Source organism: Nematolebias whitei, chromosome 10 (genome assembly GCF_014905685.2).
Source record: "Nematolebias whitei isolate Nwh7 chromosome 10, NemWhi1, whole genome shotgun sequence".
Lineage (NCBI taxonomy): Eukaryota > Metazoa > Chordata > Actinopteri > Cyprinodontiformes > Rivulidae > Nematolebias > Nematolebias whitei.
This window is the reverse complement of record NC_056507.1, coordinates 18,223,543-18,230,298: the sequence shown is the minus strand read 5'-3', so window position 1 is coordinate 18,230,298 and position 6,756 is coordinate 18,223,543.

The following is a 6,756-nucleotide window of genomic DNA, read 5'->3' as shown; positions in this document are numbered from 1 at the left end:
CAAAAAGGGGCTAAAATGGGTTCTGTCTGTTCCAGATGAGTAAGATTTGAGTGAAAATGAGAAAATTAGCCTAAAAAATGTGATTGGGAGAAAGAAGAGCTGCAGTCCAAGGCCCGTCCTCTCGTGGAGACTAACACATTGCAGAGGAAGATGATGAGGAGGAGGAGGCGGCTTACCCATGACAGCAGCCGGAGGATGGTGCGGGGATGCGTGAAGAAGGCGACCGGATCGAAGCGGACGCTGCCCGCCTTCCTGGCGCCGTACGGGCCGGCTGCCTCCATCCCTCCGGGGGTTGTGCTGCCTGAGCGGCCGCTGAGAGATCGAGACAGGGCGGTGTGAGAGCAGCGCGGAGCGGCGGGGTCCTCCTCCAGCTTCCGTCACACAGAGCGTCATAGAGAGATCATCACTGAGAAATCATCTCTCAGAGATCATCATTGAGATCATCACTGAGAAATCATCCTTCAGAGATCCTCACTGAGAGCTGAGGGAACGCCACAGGCTGCAGCAGCAAACATCACCCTCTGTCAGTTTAAATTCAGTGTTGAGTCTGACCCACAGCATCCTGTTTGCACTCTTTCTTCGTTGGACTTTTTATTTTAAAGAAAAAGATAAAGAGCTAACTCAGTTTTCTGTTGGAGGTGAAACAATATCACATATAAGCAAAACATGTCTTGGTTTATCAATGTACCTGCACCAGTTTATCAACCCTAGAACTAGAGTTTACCATATAGAGAGAATTAAGCTGAGGTGTTTTGGTTATTTTAAAGTATTTAAAAACAGTGTGTTGAAAAATTTTTAATCTCATTTGGTAACCTTTCTGTTTTGTTGACTTACAATCTGGAATTTAAATTGATTTTTAATTGCAGGTAATCGTTCTTCAAAAGTACTGTAGCAATACACAGCTCAGTATTTAGTGTACTTGCGGATACTGATGCTTAAAGTGCATGCACCTGGTAGGGTACATATTGTAGATTTCATGTTTTGGCTGAAATTTCAATAAACTAGCATCAAACTGAGAACCAAGAGACTTAGACGTTTGGTATAAAAGGTAAGTGATTTTATTTACACAAGTGACGGTCAAGAAGCACAAGGGAGAGCTGCAGGAATATGGTGAGTATTGGTTCTTAGAGCTTTCTTCTTGTAAGGAACAATTTGAGAGGGTTGGTGTGTTTCTTTCTTTTGCAGGTGTGAAGAGTAGGCCGAGGGATTCCAGCATGGTGAAGTCAATGGTGGAGTACAGGTAAGTGGTAGGTTGAGGCTGAGTGGCAGATGTTGATTTGTAGTTTGTTGCACGGTTCGGTGGTGGATGGTTGGAGACACTGGGAGGTTCAGGGAGATGAATGACTTAGAGGGGAAATCAAAGGTCCAAGAAACTGGAGCTGTGAAGAGCACATGTTGCACAAAGATTAAATTCATTTTAGCAAAGATAACACAGGGGACTGGACTAAGTGACTGTGGGGTCTTGTTGATCCAAACAGCCTTAATTAGCAGCTCTCATGAGCTGAATGGAAACAGCTGTGGATGATTGGCTCTGCCCTGCCTCTCAGGAAGCTGTAAGAAAACAGTTAGACAGTGGAAAACTCCAGATTCCCCACAATAGGGAGATTACAATGTCAACTACAGGAACCAGTCTGTAATATGAAGTGTTTTGTTACCTTGTACTTACCAGTACTTGTACAATCAGATCAGTATCCAGTAAGTACATATCCTCTTTCTCCTGATGACACTGGACAGACTGACGCACGTCTTATTGGGCATTAAATTCTGGATGCTAATAAACTTTCCACAGCTTCACCAGTACAAAACACAGGTGTTCATCCTCACTTCAAAGGCTCAGTGAGAGAGTCCGGCCCCAACATTGAATCGCTGTGAATTAAAGACATCACACTCTCCTTGGTCTTCCAAAGAGTACAACAAATCAGCTCCAGCTGATTATGAATTCAGCAGCGAGACTGCTGACAAAGACCAGAGGGAGAGCTCACATTATGCCTGTTCTAAAGACCTCACACTGGCTGCTGATTAATTTTAGAACTGATTTTTAAATTATTTTATTGGTTTTAAAAGCCTTTCGATGTTGAGCACCAGACGAAGTCATGGCTCATCTGATTTTAGCTGTTCCACAGAGCAGAACAAGAACTTTTGGAGATTTTGCTTTTAGTAACTCCGTTCGAGAATGTGTAATGGTCTGCAAGAGGATCTGAGAGAATCCATAATTGGTCAAGTTTTTAATTATGATTTTATTGTTGTTGTTATAAAGCACTTTGAATTGCATTTGACTTTTATGGAAAGTGATATAGAAATCAAGCTTGATTGATTGACTGATGAAGTCACTTCATAACACAGCCGGACCACCTGTATCAGTTAAAGGTACTCATTGCAAAGTATAAAATCAAACATAAAAAATGTTTTATTGAATTATATCAAATGGAGCAAGTTAATGTTTATTGCAGCAATTTTTCAGATATACTGACATGTAGTTCTGAAATATGGGACGACAATCCATGAAAATTCGAACGTTTCAGTGTTTTGTGGAATAGTGTAACAATCCAAACATTTAGAACTTGAATCATATTCATTGTCTCTATTGCGTAACGTCTATTTCAGCTTAGATTGTTAGAGAAATCCATCTGAAGACTTTGCTCAACAAATATGAAAATAAATACAGTCACATTAACATTGTCAGGCTTCTACTTCCCATGTGGCTCTTCTGCTGTTGCCACTTTTGACCTGTTCTGTCACTGATTATTTCCGTAGTTAAACAAACGCACGTGGTAGTAGACATCTGGCCAAAATTTTGCTGAAAATTTTTAATTTAAGGACATGGAGATAGGAGAAAAATACTGCACAGATTTTGTTTTTAACTTTGTGGATTATTTTGGGCCAGTCTTCTGGAATGAGTTCTTTAAAGTACCAGGTACTACAGTAGGTACTTAGGCTGTATTATGTGTCACTGCTCGAAATACTTCAGAATATTTAAGTCTAATGGGACAATTTAGCTCTAAATAATTCTAACAAATATAAAACTCAAAGTTAGTGTGTGCATTTGTGTTGACCCCCTTTGTTAAGCACCAACCATTACGTTCAGAAACAATATAGTTACTGGTAGTTTAAAAAAGCCCCACCTGTGAGCAATCTACCATATTTTGTGGACTATAAGGCGCATTTAAAACCTTTAATTTTCTCAAAAATCGACAGTGAGCCTTATATCAAGTGCATCTTATGTATTAATTCTGGTTGTGCTTACTGACCTTGAACCGATTTTATATGATACACGGTGCTCAAAAATCTGTCAAAATGTTTGAGTTTCGCTTAATGCACCTTTTAATCCAGTGCACTTTAGTCCAAAAAATATAGTATAAATGTTGACTGAGAATATGCATATATTTGTTTAAAGATGTATGTATGTATCCAGTATATACAGGGTGAATGAAGTGAAATATGCAGATGTTTTATGAAAGCAGCAAAAAAATATAATATACACAATGCACGTATGAATAATGCAGTATTGGACTGTACAGATATACATAAATAAATATGAATGTGTACTGGTAAGTAACTTTTTTTATCTGTTACAAAATGTGACCCCCTCCAGGTGGTAAACCTGACTCGGACCTACATAGCAAAGCACCAGAGGGACGTGGTTCCGCTGATAGAGAAGTACGCTGAGGAGTGGCAGTTGACGGGAAACCCCATCTACCGGCCAGTGTGGTGGCTCAGTCCCAGTGATCCAATGACTTTCACCATCGATGACCAGTTCCTCATCGGAGACGAGGTGACTTAATAATGTTCTCATGAGAGAGGACCAGGTTCCTCTTTACAGCATTCGATGTTCTTGGCTGATTGTCTTTGTGATGAAGTGTACAAATTTATCTCAACTTTGCTGTTTTCAGGTCCTGCTGGCGCCCGTGGTGGAAAAAGGGTCAGTGCAGAGGGACATTTATTTACCTGATGGGGGCTTCCAGTGGCAGGACAGCCGGAACGCGCAGGTGTTTGATGGGGGGACGTTTCTGCAGGACTACCCTGTTCCTCTGGAGGAGGTGGCTGTTTTCTTACGGAGAAGCTGAGTCCTGACTAACCGTCTGAATCACCTGACTTTTACTGTTACTGTTCTGAATCAAATTCTTAAAAACACACAAAAAAACTTTTCTAAAAGTGTCCTGATATCAACTTGCACTTTTACCCCTAAAGACCATAGACGTTCTCTCAAGTTCTGACTTGAGACGATAAGTACAAAGACTTCAAATATTTGCACTTTAAAGTACAAATTTTGCATTTTTTTCTCTTTTTGAGCATTTTTCCCCCGTTTTTTTTTTTTTTTTTAAGAAAATAGTCAGTTTTACCTCTCGGCTGATTTGTTTCTGGACATTATTTTTTTAATTCATTCACCTGTTTTTGTGTATAGTTCCTGAGAAATCAGTGTGTTTACATACTGCCTTTCAACAGTCTTTATTTTTTAATACATCTATAGTTGCTGCTGGCTCTCTTCATGAGGAGGAACAAAGCAAGCCCCGACGTTGGCTTTAAAGAATCTCTCAAGAAGACCAAATGAAGAAATGGAAAAACAAAGGAATAGTGACTTTTGGAAAGGCTGTTTTTTTTTGTTTTTTTTTCTGAGGGAACCGCTTACAAGGAGGAAATGACGTATATAGCAGGAAGCTCTCAATGGGGACGGATGCGCTGATGTCTTGCTTACTCATCTGAAAGACGTTTACTTGAACTGATCAGGCTGTGGGGCTGATGTTGAATGAATGTACCTCAAATTCTTACACAACAACCTTATATAGTAGTGCAAAAAGTAGTTTGAGATAATCACACCACTGTAATGTAGTACTGTACACCAGAAAACTTGAGGCCAAGTTACTGTTATTTTAACTTAGCATATGTTTGAATTTAGCTCAAATTTAACCTATAATGTTTATTAACTGCAGAGGATTATAACTGATTGGTTTTATTTTTGGCTAGGTAGCTGTTGTGTTGAAATGCTCTTCCCTGGGAGTCACATAAAGTTAGAAAGAAAGCCTTGAAGACGACCAAGTGAGAGTTTCAAAGTAGCATTTGGGGAAATAAGCTTATTTTTTAAGCTTTTTTTTTTGTGTGAATTGTGTCACTGGTAAGGGTTGATATTATAAAAGTACTTGAGCGTAGTTAAACATTGGAGGCATATGAAGACAGTTAGCCTACAGCAAAGCTAATGAGGTCCAGAAGTTTCATGAACAGTTTTAAAATCTTACCTGCACAGACATAAAATACATATAATATAATATCCCTTACGAAGTGCTTCCTAAAAAAGCTATTAGATGAAAATCTGGCTAAAAGATAAAGCAGCTCAAATCCTTTGTTTGGTCTTCCCTGGTTTAGTTTGAATTATAAGTTCTAGGAGAGTTTATTTTTATATTATTATTCTTGTAAGCCTGACTTATCTTTTGTTTAATGTCCTCATTTTAAAGCACATACTACAGAATCAGGGTCAGGTACAATAACTTGTTAGAACATATTGAAAAAAGTGTCAGTAGTACAAAAATATATATAACTTTGAAAACACTTTGGAAAGCATCAAGAACTATTGTTCTTGTTGTGTTATGCGTGATTTGTTAGCTGATATCCATCAGCCGAAACAAACATGTAAAGTGTCTGTAATCCCAAACATGTTATATCATGGTTGCCAGCGTGTCAAAACTGTGGGCAAAAGGTTTTGCAGACTCCTTTCTGCAAAAGCTGAAAGGAGTTAGACATGGTTTAAAACATTTGCACGGTACTATGATACATTCACAATATGCTAGTAAGTAAGGTTATTTCCCCAAATATATTAAAACTTTTAGATAAAATTAAGAAAACTCGACCAGTTTAAGGTCAAAGGTCATGGATTGGTGTTGAATTTTCTAACTTGGGACGGAGCTCTTTGACCAACTGATGTGACTCTGCTCGGTTCTTGTTCATCTCATTTAGTTCATTTCAACCCAAACAGACTGCCGCAAGAGAAAAGTGTCTTTTCTACTACAAACAGCTCACCTATCATCACACATTGGTTCACAAAAAACAGACTTGTTTTCTGTTAATAAAAGGGTAGCGAGTGGTTTAGAGTGGGGCTGCACAATATATAAAAACATGTGTTTGCAGTATTGTGCGAATGTTTATGAAGCATTCACACTATTGTGATCCATTTTTCTTCTGTTCATCATTCAGCATCTTTCTCGTTCCACAATTTTTGTGCTATTTCAACAAATCGTATATCAAAACGTTCATTTTGTTCAGGAGAAGGGCGGTATGACTTTTGGTATTGCTGAGTTTTTTCGAAATATTTTGCCTTTTCTGACACTTTTTTCCCTCAAATGAATGGAGCTCATTTTACATCCTTCACATCTTTAGATCTGTTTACAACCTTTTACTGCTCCTTTCACATTTTGTTCCAATTCAGCTTCTTTCAGCTTCCTTGTGCAAATTTAGACATTTTTTCCAGCCACTTTCAGCTAATTTCAGCTGTTTTGTGCTCCTTTCAGATTATTTCTGCTAAATATATGTTTGTGCTTCTTCGAACTTCTTTCTGCTAATTTCAGCTTATTCTGCTCCTTTTAGCTTATTTATGTAAGTTTCAGCTTTTTATGCTATTTCAGCTGCTATTTAGCTGTTTGTATGCTAATTTTAGCCTTTTCAGCTAATTCCACATTTTTTACACTCATCTCAACCGCTTTTTTTCAGCCTAATTCAGCAAAAATGTTCTTTCTCCATGTCCTTTGGATAATTTAAGCCACTTTCTGG